Source organism: Euprymna scolopes, chromosome 20 (genome assembly GCF_053919585.1).
Source record: "Euprymna scolopes isolate OS-2025 chromosome 20, ASM5391958v1, whole genome shotgun sequence".
Taxonomy (NCBI): domain Eukaryota; kingdom Metazoa; phylum Mollusca; class Cephalopoda; order Sepiida; family Sepiolidae; genus Euprymna; species Euprymna scolopes.
The window spans coordinates 8,582,781-8,600,280 of record NC_136501.1 but is presented as its reverse complement, the minus strand read 5'-3'; the positions used below and the strand labels follow the sequence as shown (position 1 = coordinate 8,600,280).

Here is a 17,500-nt window from a genome sequence, read left to right as displayed (position 1 = left end):
TCTCTCTCTCTCTCTCTCTCTCTCTCTCTATCCCTCTCTACCTCTCTCTCTCTCTCTCTCTCTCTCTCTATATATATATATATATATATATATATATATATATATATATATATATATATATACAACTACATAACAGGACTTTGTGTGTGTGAGGAAGAGAGTTCTCTATGGACTTTGAAACAGCTGTACCGATTTTTTTTTTAAATTTCACACAAAGATACTTTATGTGACTGGGAGTGTTCTGAGATAGGTTTTTTTTTTTATTTTAGAATGCGTCCGATAATATAAAAAATTGATAAATGAAAAAAAAATTTTATTAAAGAACGAATCTGATTTTGACCAAAGTTAATACTTTTATACAATTGATCATCACGAGTGCATTTGACAAGTTTTAATATCACACAAGCAGAAAGGCCCAGTCAATAAAATTAACTGTAGATGCTTTTATAACATAGAGGCGCGTTTGAAATGAATGCTTCTTTTTAGAGCACAATTGAACCATATTTGACTTTCACATTTTAAACTTTAAGTGAAGCCATTATTTACAGATAATATTATAATTTTTATATAATTCTCCATAGTACTATGAAGACTACAATGTATTGTCGGCTAGGGTGGTCCCTAACTAGAGCAGGCAATAAATCGATTTGATAAAAAAAAAAAAAAAAGGGATTTTACTGATTTCGATGACAATAAAAGTATTAAAGAGTGGAACATTTGTTGATTCTCATTCAATCTCGGACAACGTGGAGTCTCCCTGCTAGTATATATATATATATATATATATATATATATATATATATATATATATATATATAATAGTTTGAAAATTTGATTAAATTTAAAAAAAAAAAAACATTTAAAACCTGTAAAGAACGTATACAAAATTGTTAATTATCCGACAAGGAATACAAATAAAGTTGAAAGACCTTATTCCGCAGAGTTTCGAAAAATGCAATTCTTCTCATCAGAGGAAAGAGGTTTGCAAAATATACAATAAATTTTGCAGGTTAATGCATTAAAAAAAACTACAAATATGAAATGAATCATATTTGCATAAAAAAGTTATTAAACAAGTGAAAGATTATAGGGATTCAAAATGATTATGAAAGGAAATGGGGAAAAAGGGAGAAAAAGGATATGGTAAAAATGCATTGAATAAGAAGGTACACACACACACACACACACACACACACACACACACACACACACTAATTATCATTCCAAACACCAAAAGATGGAATTCATCCACACTCATAATTTTTTTATTAATTTTTTAAGCAGCCGCCTGAATGTTACTTATATTACGTCTTATGAAAGAAAATGTCAATTTATTCCTTAAGGAATCTATTATGTAAAGGTCGAGAGATAGAAGTTATCAATATGTTAATTTTGTTCCGGGCAATGCTGGATAGGCCTGCTAGTAAAAAATAGCCTCAAAGTTTTCCAATACGGAATCTAAGCAAAAAAAAAAAGTAAGAAAAAAGAAAAGAGAAAAAATGTCTTGAGGTTTGAATTGAGTGCAGAGACTATTTTTGGTCTTTTGTTGTTTTGTATAAAATCTAACATTTTTGGTTGACTGAATATCAAAATGATTGTATAAATAAATAAATTCCTACAAAACTGAAGCAACCTATTATTTATTATTGTGTACAGATGATATTTAGATCGAGTGAAAGATCAATAGTTTTCAGATTAGGAAAGAAAAAGTGGAATAATTTGGTTTTGTATTTTTTCCCTTCTTTTTCCGCAGACAACTTATAAGAATATCAATAACAGGAGAATGAAATAAAAGTAAAATATATTTTTAGTATGGTGAATGGCGACAATATAGAAAAAAATGGAAGCTGAAGAGATTACCGATCGGTTACAGCATGATGGTGGATAAAATTTGTTTTATGGCATATCAACACTTTCTGGATTATTTTATACCAAATCATTTTAATAATTATTATATTCATTCTAAACATATTTTACTTGTGATTTATTTTTAGATGGTTACAAGGATTTATTTTAGATGGCTATTTCAAACGACTTATTTGAGACGGCTATTCCAAACTACTCAATTTAGATGGCTATTTCAAACGACTCAATTTAGATGGCTATTCCAAACGACTCAATTTAGATGGCTATTCCAAACGACTCAATTTAGATGGCTATTCCAAACGACTCAATTTAGATGGCTATTTCAAATGACTCAATTTAGATGGCTATTTCAAATGACTCAATTTAGATGGCTATTTCAAATGACTCAATTTAGATGGCTATTTCCAACGACTCAATTTAGATGGCTATTTTAAACGACTCAATTTAGATGGCTATTTCAAACGACTCATTTTAGATGGCTATTCCAAACGACTCAATTTAGATGGCTATTTCCAACGACTCAATTTAGATGGCTATTCCAAACGACTCAATTTAGATGGCTATTCCAAACGACTCAATTTAGATGGCTATTTCAAATGACTCAATTTAGATGGCTATTCCAAACGACTCAATTTAGATGGCTATTCAAAACGACTCAATTTAGATGGCTATTCCAAACGACTCAATTTAGATGGCTATTTCAAATGACTCAATTTAGATGGCTATTTCAAATGACTCAATTTAGATGGCTATTTCAAACGACTCAATTTAGATGGCTATTCAAAACGACTCAATTTAGATGGCTATTCCAAACGACTCAATTTAGATGGCTATTTCAAATGACTCAATTTAGATGGCTATTTCAAATGACTCAATTTAGATGGCTATTTCAAATGACTCAATTTAGATGGCTATTTCCAACGACTCAATTTAGATGGCTATTCAAAACGACTCAATTTAGATGGCTATTTCCAACGACTCAATTTAGATGGCTATTCCAAACGACTCAATTTAGATGGCTATTTCAAATGACTCAATTTAGATGGCTATTCCAAACGACTCAATTTAGATGGCTATTCAAAACGACTCAATTTAGATGGCTATTCCAAACGACTCAATTTAGATGGCTATTTCAAATGACTCAATTTAGATGGCTATTTCAAATGACTCAATTTAGATGGCTATTTCAAACGACTCAATTTAGATGGCTATTCAAAACGACTCAATTTAGATGGCTATTCCAAACGACTCAATTTAGATGGCTATTTCAAATGACTCAATTTAGATGGCTATTTCAAATGACTCAATTTAGATGGCTATTTCAAACGACTCAATTTAGATGGCTATTCAAAACGACTCAATTTAGATGGCTATTCCAAACGACTCAATTTAGATGGCTATTCAAAACGACTCAATTTAGATGGCTATTCCAAACGACTCAATTTAGATGGCTATTTCAAATGACTCAATTTAGATGGCTATTCCAAACGACTCAATTTAGATGGCTATTCAAAACGACTCAATTTAGATGGCTATTCCAAACGACTCAATTTAGATGGCTATTTCAAATGACTCAATTTAGATGGCTATTTCAAATGACTCAATTTAGATGGCTATTTCAAATGACTCAATTTAGATGGCTATTTCCAACGACTCAATTTAGATGGCTATTTTAAACGACTCAATTTAGATGGCTATTTCAAACGACTCATTTTAGATGGTGATTTTGAATGACTCATCTTATATGGTTATTTCAAACAACTCATTTTAGATAGCTAAGTAATGTAGAGACAAATAATGGCTTTATAAAAATGTAGAGTAGTGGTAGGTGTAAGAAGCTTAGTAGCCCAGTAGATGGAGGACTTTTGTTCATGAAAATCAATAAATAATAAAACCGTGTGCGTAAGGGGGGGGGGATAAAAACCAATATAGAGTTATTTAAGATTACCGGTTGTCGCGGAAACCCCGATATATATATAAAAAGAAAGTAATGGATTTTAAAATTAAATGTGAATAATAAAATAAAATCATGAAACTGGAAGAGTTCTAAGATACACAACCTGATTGGGTTGTTGCGTTTTTATAATAATTAAAAGAAATGTGCGTTTAAGTGAGAACCACGAGTTCACTTCTTGGAGATCTGACAAAATAGTGAATAAGCATCCAGGTGGAGATAACTCCGTTGATTTGTGTGTGTTTTATTTTTAAATGAAAGAACAAAGAGCAGATAACTGATGCTGTCTTAGATTGTAATATGAAAAAGTGTACATATCGACTTATGGATTGAGCGAATTCATAAAATGAATTTAAGAAATAGCGCCATGTTGATAAATATTAAGTTCGTAATTTATGATAAAAATAGACGCATAAATACAGTGTGTAAAACAACAAAAAATATGTGGCTATGTAAATGATTTGAGGCCGGAGGAAATCAAGCCTATCAAAGCTTTTTTTTTTTTTTTTTTACATAGGCGTCACGACTTATCAACCTATGATTAAAACATGTTCTGCATGTGTGTGCTATACTTGCATGATTAAAACTTTCATTATATGATGATGACGATGATTATGATGATGACGATGATGACGATGATTATGATGATGACGATGATTATGATGATGATAAACTCTCCAAGCGATTTTGACATATGAGCTCCGCCACAACAACTAGGTTGTTCGGAAATTCACACAGATGATTTGTTTTATAGTGCTGAAAACTTTGTGCAGAACCAACTACAGTTTTTGGCACAACTGCTAATCTCAGTCGGTGTAATGGCTGCCACAAGACAGAACAGACATTAGACCTCAGATTTTTGCATCAGAGATTTTCCTTCTCCTAGATACATGTCTTAACGAAGACTGAGAATTCATCTCTCCCAGTAGATTAAATGCGCCCTCAGATACCAACATGGAAATTTCTATGTCCGGCGCAGTAAATACAGTGCCTAGCATTCCCAAATGGTTACCTATGTGGTACTGTCCATGATTCCAGTATTTTTTGAGATCCTGATACAATTCCTGATTCTGTGCTAAATTCCTGATTTCGATACAATTACCGATTCTGATTATTTACAAATCTCTAAACATTTAACCATAAAGTTGTTATTTTCTGCCAATTACCATAAAAACACATGTTAAATGTGCAGATATTTTATCAAGCGTTAAAACCCAATTTTAGGGGTATAATCTATAGATTTTAGTTTTACTAGTAGTTTAAAATCAATAAATATTTATTATTTTATTATTACTACCAGCAGTGGAAGATTTTGTTTTAAACAAAATCAAATTAAAAAACAAAATTAAAGAAATCGTTTTTGGCATCAGAAAATAGGCACAAATTTTACTGATTTCAGTACCCCCAAACGTTCCGATTTTTCCAATTCCAATTAATCGTCCAAACACTAATATATAAATATATATATAAAAGAAGTAAATGGTAAGAATTCAAAGTTAATTAAATCATTGGATCAATCAGAAAAAAAAGAAAAAGAAAGAAAACCTGTTTAGATCATGATATATCGAAGCCTAATGCTTCTCATCAGAAGATGAGAAAAAAGTCCAGGTTTATATGTACAAAAAAAATCTAGCATAAGGACATTAGCTTAGAACTGAAATAAAGTTATACAATATGCATATATAAGGAGTTAGTATGGTGATAGTAAAGAAATAGAAAAAGATAGGATATATTGGGATATATATAAGAGAATAGGGAAGATACATAAGAGGATAGATATAAAAAAATATGAAATACATATAAAATACAATGAAAAATTATAGGAATAAAAGTAAAACTAGAATAAAATAAATATGATATAAGTATATATATATATATATATATATACACACACACAAAGAGAGAGAGAGATTTTATTTTTTTTACAGGAGGAGGGGGGGTCACCACTTATGAGGCTAAGGGTTAATGGCGTGCGTGGTGATGGAAATTGGGTAGAAATTGAAAGGGACGCCTTAACAAGAGTTTGTTGTACTTGAATTCAACCATGTCATAGTCAGTCGGAATTCAGACTAGCAGAACAGATTTCCACAGTCAGGCGGTTCTAAGAAAGAAGCTTTGTTTATGGAACTTTAGATTTAGGCACAGATAGAGAGTGGAGGAAACTTAGATTTAGGCACAGATAGAGAGTGGAAGAAATTGTTGATAGCGGTTGTAGCTAGACGAGTGCTACATGTGAAAGCCTGGCGTGGTGATGGAAGAACCATAGATTGAAGCGAGAACTATATATATATATATGGAACGATTCCAATATTTTTTGCGATTTCTATACAATTACCGATTCTATAAATTTCTGATATAATTACTGATTCCGATTCTTTATAAGTCTCTAAATCATTAACTATAGATTTGTTACTCCCCCCCCCCCCGATTACCATAAACACACGTTAAATGTGCAGATATTTTCTCAAGCATAAAAACACACTTGTCTATTGATTTTAGTTTTACTGGTTGTTTAAAATCAATAAATATTTAATGTTTTAACATTACTACCAGCAGTGGAAGATTTTGCTTTAACCAAAGTCAAATAAACAAAGACAATTAAAAGAATCGCTTTTGGCATTGGAAAATAGGCACAAATTCTTCCGATTCCGATATTTTAAAAAGTTCCGATTTTTTTATTCTGATTAATCGTCCATATATATATATATATATGTATATATATATATATATATATATATATATATATATATATATATATATATATATATATAAGTAGGACTATCCACTTATTTAGTGTTTCCTTTTCAAATTAAATATGTTTTTAGCTCTTTTTCAAAGTGTTTTTTTTAACATGTTTTATTAACTATTTGCTCTTTATTTATATATATATATATATATATATATATATATATATATATATATATATATATATATATATATATATATATGAAACAATTTCCTGTCTCATAAACAAGACAAAAGTCTTATTGATTCCAGACAGCGCTAAGAGGACATTGTCACTCTGGGACGATCCTTTACTTACCACATAGATCTAGTTGAACCAAATGATGGTGACTCATTGATATCACAAAGTGTGTGTGTGTGTGTGTGTGTGTGTGTGTGTGTGTGTGTGTGTGTGTGGATGGAGGTTACTAACTGAAGTACTATTCTTTTGTTACCAACATATTGATTTTTATTTCTTCATTTTTTTTATTTCTAAATGATGATGGATTGAGGGTGGTTGCTATAAATTCTTTCACTTATAGGAGAGAAAGAATTGTTTTTTTTTTTTTTTTTGTTTTTTTTTTTTTTAGTTTTTGAGACAAGGGAGGCAACTCTGCAATGCATAGAAATTCTTTCATTCAGAGACGCAATTATAAAAACGTTGTTTGGAAGAATGAGTTGAACTTGCTCTCGATCTACCAAGGCAGCAGCACATTTGATAAAAGTTCTTGATATTCCGAACATAGACATTTTAAAGTTTGGCGGGTGAAAAAATTTTCATGAACGTTTAAATTTAAGTTTTAATTCATGTTTTGAAAAACTTATATTGTTTTTGTTTTTTTTGCATAAAAAATTTAGCAGAAAAAAAAACCCTACCCACATATGAACTTCCTTTCTAGTGTCATTAGGAAACAATCTCTTCCTCACCATACTTCTACTGCCAGTTTTTCTTCGTCTTTTTTTCTCTTCTGTTTGCCCTCCCTGTCTTTTTACCGTTCCTTATTCATTTGTAATTCTATATCCAGTGTGAAAACATCTGTGTGTGTGTGTGTGTGCTCGCGCGTGCAATATACCAAAACTTCATCTGAAATAAACAAAATATTTTACACAGAAAAAAAAATCCATCTTTGTAGCATATAATTGGTTAAATACCAGATCTGGTTGGTCAAGATAATCTTTGCAAATTACAGTGGTTTACAGTTGATTTCTGTAAAAACATTTCTTCTCACATATATAAATTTATTTCCATGGCAGGTGCTCGTCTGAACTCCAATCTCTGGTCCCCCTCGCCAATCCTTCACGAAAAACACTCGTCTAGCTGAATCCACTGTGAAAAATTTTCCCCACTTTTTATCTGTGCTTAAATCAAAATGTAGATTCCATGAACAAAGCTTCTTTCTTAGAACTGCACTCCTGTGGAACTCTGTTCCGTCTGCCTGCTTCCCACCTGACTACAACTTAGATGTGTTCAAGTCCAATGTTTAAAAATTCCTAATGAACTGCCCTCTTAAGTAAACACTTCAGTAAATCTCCACACTAACGTACTGTACTTGCAATAACCCTTATCCCTGAGTGGCTTCCGGGCCTTGATAAGTGGTGACCACCGTGTAAAAAAAAAAAAAAAAATGCAATATCTACATTATCTCTATAACTAGCAGGGAGACACGACATTGCCCGGTGTTGAATGATGATGAACGAATGTTTCACACTCCCATATTTTTATTGTCATCAAAATCAGTGAAAGTGCCCATTTTTCAACTAAATCGATTGGTTGCCAACTGTTGTTGAGGACCCATCACGGCATACTGATGGGAAGCTTCACATGCTTCCCTGCAGTGACTTAATCCACAATACATTGTAGTCTACATTGCACTGTAGAGAATCTGTTGTTGATGATTTTATAAAAAATATTTTTATATAAAATGGCTTGAATTAAAATTTAAAATGCAAAAGTCAAGTATCATTGTTCAACTGTGCTCTAAACAGAAGCATTCATTTTGAACACGCCCCTGTCATATCAAAGAACCTATGGCTGATTTTATATAGCTGACCTTTCGGTTTGTGTGTTAATAAAACTTCTCAAATGCCCTTGTGATGTTAGGCTGTTTAAGGTGTTAACTTTGGTCAAAATCGTGTGTTCCTTCTTTCATCGGATTATTTCGATTATCGAAACTTATCGAAAACATTCCAATATAAAACCTATCTAAGAAAATTGCCTGATACATAAAGTACATTATGAAAAACATCATATTTGTATGAAAACTGATAAAATGTAGAAAGCTCCTTTAACTTATGCCTTTCTACATTTTATAAGCTTTCATACAAATATGATTTCTTTAATAATTTTCAGTTTTCAATTCATGTGCTAACCAGCACAATTTATAGACTGCCTAGGGACATCATTTTGCTAACAAGATTTCCTCTGATGATATGAGCCTTCATTGAAACTCCATGGAATAAGAAAAATTTTTTAAATTTTTTATTTGTATTCCTTGTCAAAAAACAAATTTGTTGTAAATTTTAGTTTGCAAAGTTTAAATCCAATTTTCTTATATTATTGTTCCATCTCAAATATCAAACTTTTTTTTCATCTGATTGGGATTGTCATATAAATATCAATTCTTATATTTATACTTCCTTTTAGAGTACAAAATTACTCAAACTGTAAACTGAAAAAAGTTCTTTTGAATTTATATATATGTTCTAATACCGCTTGGGAAAGTGAAACACCTATAACAACAATAAAACTAAGTTATGTTGGTTATGTCAGTTATACAACCATGACCCTATCACATCGCCTTACCATGCACAATACACAATCTAGTACAATATTATAACATTTACAAAAAAATGGACATAATTTACCCCTCTCCTCTGAAGTTAGAGAAATTCTAGTCAGCAACACAGAAATAATACACCACAAAACCAATGTCAAGAAATTAAAAATACTTGAAGCTATATAAATTAAAATGCAAAAAACTACCCTTAACCAAATCACATTTCATTCCAACTCAAACACACTCAAATGCTTGTTGTTACCCACCTTCCACATAAGTAACCTAGTACTGCCACAGAGCTGGGCACTCCCATCTCCGCACTGGGCACTCACAGTGTTCACACACATTCACCGCTGCTATTATAAAAAAAAAACCCTAGTAATTCTCATAAATAATATTCACACATCTTTCCTGATGATGTCTTTTTGGAAAGACGAAAAGTACCACCATGGTCAACTTCAGACTACACATGGAACGTATATCATAAAAATTGAAAAAATAAAAAAGTTTAATTAAACGGAAGCTCTCTATTGTCTTTTGCAACATTTGTTTAAATGAAAGAATGCTGCTTAAATCAGGCTCCTTCAGTCTTGGACAGACTATGGATACCCATGAAGGGTTGCTTGCGCGCTAAATTTTTGTGGCAGGAGGTGCGCAACCTCCAACCACACATCTCTTGAGACGACATTGTTAAATACCAGTGGCAAGTGAAGTACAGGACGACTGAAGACAAACGCCGAAATAAACGGAGAGCACATACAGCGCCTAGAATTCCCAAATGGTCACCCATCTGATATTAACCAGGCTCAACGTTGCTTAACTTCAGTGATCTGATGAGAACCGGTGTGTCAACGCGATTATGCCGTATATAATGCTGCCTAAATACAATATATATATATATATATATGAAAATGCTTGGGTTTTTTTTTTCAATTATATTTCAGCTTTTATTCATATTAATCGTTTAATTTATGAAGCTTAATGTAATTACAGAGCAAGTAAATATATATAGACGAATAGTAAATAATAAATGAAAAAAATATTAAATAAAATATTTTCATTGATGCATATTAAAATGAATACACTTTATTAATTTCGGGAATTTAAATTTTTAGTAACTTTACTTGAAAATGCAAACATGGCGTAACAAAAGACAAAATGAAAGGCAATTGTAACTTGTTCTCTTCCAGTTTTTTTGATTTTGTAATCATGCCTATAAGCATTTATTTTCTTTTAATGAATTGAAAGGTGCTTTTTCTTTTGATGAGTTAAGGGCAGAATAAATTCAGTGATTGATATAATAATTAAATTAATGATTCTGTACTACGAAATAGGTGCTGTCCAGAATTGTGCAACATACTTAAAGGAATAAATTGTAAGATGGACAACATCTTGAAATTTGGAATATAGGCTTTTTGTCATTTATATATATGCATATATATATATATATATATATGCATGCATATATATATATATATATATATGCATATATATATATATATGCATATATATATATATATATATATATGCATATATATATATATATATATATATATATATATATATATATATATATGACTACTTCATTTACTCACATAAATTAATATACGAAAGTATAAATTTATGTGTAAACTTTAAGTATTTATTTCAACAGTGCTCAATATGTAGGTAGAGCTAAGTAGTAAGTTATAAAATATAACTTGCCATATATATTTTATAACTTACTACTATATATATATATATATATATATATATATATATATATATATATATATATATACATATTATTATTATTATTATTTAAAAGAAGTTTAAAGCAATTTAGTTTGAGCACAAATTTAGACTGTAAGTAAAGTAGCCCAGTTATTCGCTTACATTTTGTAAAGGACACAGATTCTTTTATTCACGGTAAATTAAATTAATAAAAAACTTCTTTTTTAATTATTGAACGCAAAAAGAGTGCAAAGGATTTGGGAAAACAAAATACATTGTTTTTAAATATTTTCATAATAGCATTTCTTTTAAAATACAGTGTAACCCGGATATAAGGGACTTCTTCACCAGTCTCTGCAACTATCTCATATCCGGGTTACACGCATACCGGTTTACACTGTACATCAACACAGACTCTAATTTGGGACCAGAGAAAATCTCTCTTATATCAGTTTTCATTATATTCAGGTCTCTCTTACCCGGGTTACACTGAAAGCAGCAGCTTGTATTCAATGAATAGTATATAATAGGAATCATTACTATTAACGACAATAAATTATTTTAAGTGAATATTATAAGTCAATTTTCAAAACAATTTATTCTGCTTGACTTACTTATTTGTAATCTATTTGAGTTAAGAAAAGTTTAATATTCAAAACAAATTTTAAACACTATAATTTGCCGTAAATAGAGACTGTGGTTAAAATAATTCGTTATTAGTCCTTGTAACGGCTGAACCCGGTTATGTACTTACTTCCTGTAATGGCGGAATGAGGATTGTTTTACTTAGTTATTATTTACTTTAAATGAAATTGATAAACATTGCTTTTAAATATTGAACTCTTTTGACGAAAACAGATCGCAAATGAGTGGGTAAAACAAAATAAAATAATTTCCCAACGATATTTACTACTACTACTACTACTACTACCACTACCACTACTACTACTACTACTACTACTAATAATAATAATAATAATAATAAGAAGAAGAAGAAGAAGAAGAAGAAGGAGAAGAAGAAGCAGCAGCAGCAGCAGTACAATAATAATAATTCGTCTAAGAATGGATATATCTTTTGGAAGATATTTCGTCGGGGACGCCAAATCATCTACCACCGTCTAGAAAACAAGGGAAGTAATGCAATAATGAAATGTCTCGAGAAATATGTCAGAATGCCTTATTCGTTAAAAATCATGGAAATTTCTTCCGCATGAATAACCGAACAAAAAAAAGTAATTTCTCTACACGGCAAAACAAGTAGAAATGAATAATCACGAAGACGCAAAGAGTTATCTCCCATAGACCAGCTATTTTAAAATCCATGTCTCCTGCCTGAGTTATTTTTTCACGGGTTCTTTGTATTATTTATTTATTTAGCATAGTGACTCCTACAAAAAGTACAGTTTATTTTTATGATCACAAATGAACTATACTACGCGATTTTGCAGAGAAAGTTTAATTTTAACCAGAAATTACTCTCGAATTGACATTGTAAACTCTTCATTCGAATTTTGAACATTTTTGACCATTAAAAAAAATCTATTAAAATAATTCATACGCTATCAGAAGATATATCTATTTTCGGTACTAGTGCACTTATTGATACGTGCTGAAATAATAACGTTATTATTAAGAAAGCCATTCATAACATGGAGATAGGAAACGTGTTTTGTACCTATTCTGTACTTTAACCTTACAATTTAATAAAAACCAGATCATAAAACTTTAAACTTGAAAATATCATTTGAAAAATAGTGCGGATCAATAAGTTCACTAGCACCCTATTTTCTTTCATATTTGTGTAATGGCAGCCTTTGACTTTTTATAATAGTGGTACCTCTTCCTATTTATTTCCTACTTAGAAGGTAAAATTAAACAAAACGATTTGGGGGGGGGGGTCCAACTCGTCAAAAAGGGGCACACTGGATTGGAAACAAAATTAAAAATTAACTCAGTCTAGGATTTCTTCACTGACCAATGGAGAATAGACTGTGTAGGATCAGAACAGATACTACATTTTGTTCTGAGCCAAAAGGCTAAGTGGTACTGGTACAATTGAAGAATATTCTAAACATTGAACTAAAAAAATGTTTACTAATCTATGAAAACCATGAGTTAAAAAAATATTTTTGGGAAATTTGGAATCCTAATTTATTGGTGTAAGGCAGGTAAATCTATTTCACTAAAGTAGTAGATAAAAATGTTTGCGTTAAGAAAAATTACAATATTGTCGCTTTTTGCAATGTTTTTGTTAATATTTATTTTGATAAAACTTTGTTAGATTACATAACGTAGTTGAAAAATCTTTTTTCTAATAAATTTTAGTAAAATAGATTTACCTCCCTTAGAATAATAGTTAAGATTCTGAATTACCTCATTTTTATATAATTTTTTTCCACTTTACAAGAAAAAAAGTGCAGATATTTTTACAAGTTAAATAAAAAAAAAAACCCCAAAAAGTCAGATTTAAAAAAAAGTTAAATAATGTTAAAAAAGTTAAAATATTCAAGTCTTAAAAAAAATTTATAAATAAAGAAATGACTATTTTGCTATTTTCTATTACTGATTAAAAAAAGCCTACAGAAAATGGACTCTGATTAAAGTATGATAGGTTATGAAAAGGAAGGGTTGTAAAGAGATAGCTTCGAATTTGGAGGCATCAAAACCAAAGCAAAATATGATGAAAGTAAAAATAAAATAGATAAACCCCATAATTTATTATACCATACCTGTTCACACTGAAACTCTTATCACAATATTCTGTGGATCTATATTAAAAAACCTTGTTAAACTTTGTGACATATTTCTATTCTATGGAGGTCAGGTGCGAACGAGCACCCATAATTTTATTATACCACATTTCTTCAAACTGAAACATAATTATCAAAGTATACTAACGCAGATAGATATGAAAAGTCTTTATTAAAGTTTGTGCCTATTTCCATTCTATGGAGGCCAGACGCGAACACACACCCCACAATTTTATTATACCATCCCTATTTAAGTTAAAACATACTTATCAAAATATTCTTATGTACATCTATATCAAAAACACTTGTAAACGTTTTTTTTTTTAAATTTTTAAATTTTTTATTTCCATACTTTGTGAACCAGGCGCGAACGCAGATCCCACAATTTTAATGAACCACCATTCTGCAGGATCAAACATATCCATTCCTGTGTCTCGATACATCTATCATTATATGTAATCAGTTTTTTAAAATAGTCAACCATATAGGAGCCTATTCGTGACCAGACACACACACATAGACATTCAGCTTTATATTATAGATATATATATACATATGAGTTCTATTTACTTGCTTTTCCATGAAAACAATGTTAGACACAAGATTCGTTTTTAATGTGGAGGGAAAATCCATCTACCCAAAAAGGGAAACTCTGGATTAGAATAAAAGTAAAATCGCCTCAGTCTAGAAGGATTTCTTCTTCACTGATCAAGGACAAAATAGACTAAGCATCAAAACAGTTACTACATTGTGTTCCAAGACAAAAATAGCATTAAAATAAAATTTCAGAAATAGGAATTTATATCAAGCAGGTTTACGCACATTTTGAAACTCAGTTTATTATTCAAGGAACAACATGAAATGAAGGCGATCAGTTTTTAGCTTATAAGGAAAAACAGTCAGAAAATCAACTGCAATTCTTTGAAAAGTCAGCAAAAATGTCTTCACTATTTGATACCACAGGTTTCAGGTTAGATGGGTTATTTAGCAAGAATAAACCCTGCAATCAGCTTATGTTAAATTAGCTATGAGATAACACTAGTGTTTATTCCTTCCTTCAGATCGAATTTCCTGTCCAGCCTAAAATCTATGGCGTCAGATGGCTGATCACTATCTTTATTGCTTTATTATTTAATCTATGACTGAATATTCCTTTTACAAATGTAAATTGAACACTCTTCTATTTATTCCTCCTGAATTATATATATATATATATATATATATATATATATATATATATATATATATATAAAATTGAAATTACAAAGAAAAATGTTATCTTTATATTTGAACCTATCGAAATAATAGAAAGCCTAAATAACTAGACAGAGCAATTAAGAAATAAGAAAAAATTGATGATTGAATAAAAATTGAACAAATGATCATAGTTTTAATCCATCAAAAATTCAAACGAGGAATAAATAAATAATAATAGGAGAAATTTTTCTTTATTATAATTCCTTATTTAAATTTTTGATGGATTAATAAATATTGTAATTTATCTAATTTTTATTTTATCATCAATTTTTATTTTGTGTGTGTGTATATATATATATATATATATATATATATATATATATATATATATATATATATATATATATATATTAGCAGTTCAGTCCGGCTTTGCTCGACCCTATGTACTGTGTATTACTTTATGTGCATATATATATAAGTTTGACTCTCGTGTCCAGGTAACCTGCATCTAAAATTTCAAGTGTTTAGACCCAAAATTGGCGGAGGAGTTTGGTAGAGCCTGCAAAGGTCAACTCTTAATTTTGACCTCTTGGCAGCCAAATTCAAATGTAAAATTTCAAATGTTTTGACCCAAAATTGGCTGAATAATTTGCTAGAGACCGAAAACGTCAAATCTTTTGAACTTTGACACCTTGGCAGCTAAATTTTCAGCCTAAACCCGATTAAAAAGCTTGCCCTATGTCTGAATACACTTTATGTAAAATTTCAAATCTATAGACCAAAAAGTGGCATAGTAATTTAGTAGAGACCGCAGAGGTAAAATTTTTAAAAACTTTGACCCCAATTTTTACCCCTTAACATTTATTGTTGTGGGCTCAAATCAAATTAAAAAGTTTGACCCATGTCCAAGTAACCTACATCGAAAATTTCAAGTGTTTAGACTCAAAATTAGTGGCAGAGTTTGGTAGAGTTTTCAAAGGTTAAGTCATTGAACTTTGACCCCTTGACAGCCAAATTTCAGACCGAAAACAGATTAAAAAGATTTTCCCAAATCTCAATAGCCCTTTATGTCAAATCTCGAGTTTGTAGACAGAAAATGGAAAGAGCAATTTGGTAGGGAAATGTACACACACAGAGACAATTTCACTTTTATAGATATATATAAATCCTAAACAATAAATTTGTTGTAAATTTTAATTTCCAAAATTTAATTCCAAATTTTCATTTATATATATCACAATGTCAACTACAGTCAAACAACGTCACAGCTCATAATGCGCTGCAGCATTATTTGACTGTGAAAATAATTATATCATCTTACATTTTACAAATTCTAACATTAATTTCTATGCTAGGTTATATGCTTGTATGAGATCCTTAGATACTGGAAAGCCTTTTACTTTTTCTCTTGGATTGCTAGACTTTGGAATTCCCTCATTGTTTCCTGCTAGTGCAGAAGTTTAAATTTAATGTGAACAGACGTCTCGCTGCTCAACTCCCTACATAGTATCCTTGTATATATGGTCACAAATAGTAGTCCCTTATGCTCAAGCGGCAATATGCCTTGTTTAGGATGAATAAGATAAAATAAAAAAAATACTAATGGGTAAACAAAAAAATGATATTATCAAACCATCCACAGAAACAGTTATTACTGCTAATAATTGTCATTTATCATAGATCATAATGAAAGCTGTGCCATCCTAATGCTAATACATGAATATAAAAGAATCGGAGTTGCTGTAGTTCCACTGCACTTAAGGATGAGCGGCGCCCGTATGTATGTATAATCATGTTTGTGAATTTGCCAACAGTTTTTTTTTGTTTTTTTTTTACAATGTGGTTGATTATCTCCCTTGCTCTAGAATGACAACGTAAAGTAAATTGGAGAGAGAGAGAGAGAGAGAGAGAGAGAGAGAGAGAGAGAGAGAGAGAGAGAGAGAGAGAGAGAGAGTAAAGTAATAGAGAAAGAACTGCTAATACGTCATGAATGGCGAATGGCTGGAATTGACCAATGATGGACGTGCAATTGACGAACACACGTGCACAAAAAAACAAAAAAACAAAAAAACAATGCGGAAAATCCACTTGGCATTAAAAATGAAACAGAGAAATAACTAGGATAAAGAGTAGCAACAATCAAATTATACAGCCTACTAACGATTAAGGCTGCTACCATTAAGAATGAGATCAAATCTACCGGAAAGTCCTTTACGGTTGTAGATAGATTGTTAACAGAATGTTCGCGTTAAGGTTAGGGTTAGGGTTCTTAGCTGTCTTTGTTATTTTTACTGCAATGGCGGGAGGTGGCAGTAGTGCTGTGGCCCTGGCATGTTATGTTTAAAGTCTGTCAGCAGAGATAGTGCACCGTATTTACAGGGAAGGGGGGGGGGCTTCCAGCTTCACGTGGTTCTTCCTGTGAGTAATCCGTGAAAGAAATTAATGTCAACATTGAAATAAAGTAAGTCAACTAAAAAAAAAAAATTCTAACTTGTTGCACCAAATTATACATGTAACTA

General features: G+C 30.8%; 1 protein-coding gene and 1 pseudogene across 38 annotated transcripts in view; both read right to left on the bottom strand.

Moving 5' to 3' along the window:
- The window catches only part of LOC145241300 (neuron navigator 2-like), a 1,908,016-nt gene that overhangs the window by 578,027 nt on the left and 1,312,489 nt on the right, over positions 1 to 17,500 (bottom strand). The window lies entirely within an intron of this gene.
- On the bottom strand, positions 10,075 to 10,191 carry LOC145241907 (5S ribosomal RNA; annotated as a pseudogene).